Source organism: Orycteropus afer, unplaced genomic scaffold (genome assembly GCF_000298275.1).
Source record: "Orycteropus afer afer isolate SDZICR_OR568_19922 unplaced genomic scaffold, OryAfe1.0 scaffold00492, whole genome shotgun sequence".
Lineage (NCBI taxonomy): Eukaryota > Metazoa > Chordata > Mammalia > Tubulidentata > Orycteropodidae > Orycteropus > Orycteropus afer.
Genome location: NW_006922079.1, coordinates 1,811,996 through 1,812,932, shown reverse-complemented (window position 1 = coordinate 1,812,932; position 937 = coordinate 1,811,996). Strand labels below are relative to the sequence as shown.

The window sequence follows — 937 nt, the reverse complement described above, 5'->3', positions numbered from 1 at the left end:
TGAGCAATTTGTATGGAAACTGTCAAACGACAACCTAACTTGCTGTGTAAACTTTCACCAAAACCTAAATATTATTCAAAAAATAAAAACCATAAATAAGACAAAAGACAAAATAAATTAGACAAAAAAGTAGGCAAAAATAATTGTCACATACCAAACAACAAAATATATTCACCAGGTAAAAAGAGCTAATATAAATAAGGTAGAAATATCCAATAGAAAAATAAAGAAAGAGTATGAATTAGGCCTTGCAGATGCTGCCACCAGAGTCACAGCCTTGTCTGGTCCCACCAAGCCCAGCCATGGTCAACTCCACCATGTATTTTGAGGTCGCTATTGACAGTGAACACTTGAGCCATGTCTCTTTTGAGTTGTCTGTAGATAAAGTTCCAAAGACAAGCAGAAAATTTTCATATTCAGAGCACTATGGAAAAAGGATTTGGTTGTAAAGATTCTTGCTTTCACCAAATTATTCCTGGGTTTGATGTGTCAGGGTGGTGACTTCCCATGCCATAATGGCACTGGTGGCAAGTCCCTCTATGGGGAGAAATTTGATGGTAAGAACTTCATTCTGAAACATACAGGCCCTGGCATCCTCTCCATGGCAAATGCTGGACATAATACAAATGGTTCCCAGTTTTTATCTGTACTACTAGGACTGAATGGCCGCATGGCAAGCATGTGGTCTTTGGCAAGGTGAGAGAAGGCATGAACATTGTGGAACCCATCTAGTGTTTTGGGTCCAGTAATGGCAAAACCAGCAAGACCACCATTGCTGACTGTGGAAAACTCTAATAAATTTGATCTGTATTTTATGTTTTACCTTAACTACCAGATCATTCCTTCTGTAGCTAGGGAAATCACCCCTTGTGTTGGATAGGGTTCTCTAGAGAAACACAAAAACCAGCAAAGTATATATATATATATATATATATAT

At 38.0% G+C, this 937-nt stretch overlaps 1 pseudogene; it reads left to right on the top strand.

The window, feature by feature from the left end:
* The first annotated feature begins 302 nt into the window (after positions 1-302).
* Positions 303-795, top strand: LOC103209356 (annotated as a pseudogene).
* Positions 796-937: the final 142 nt, after the last annotated feature.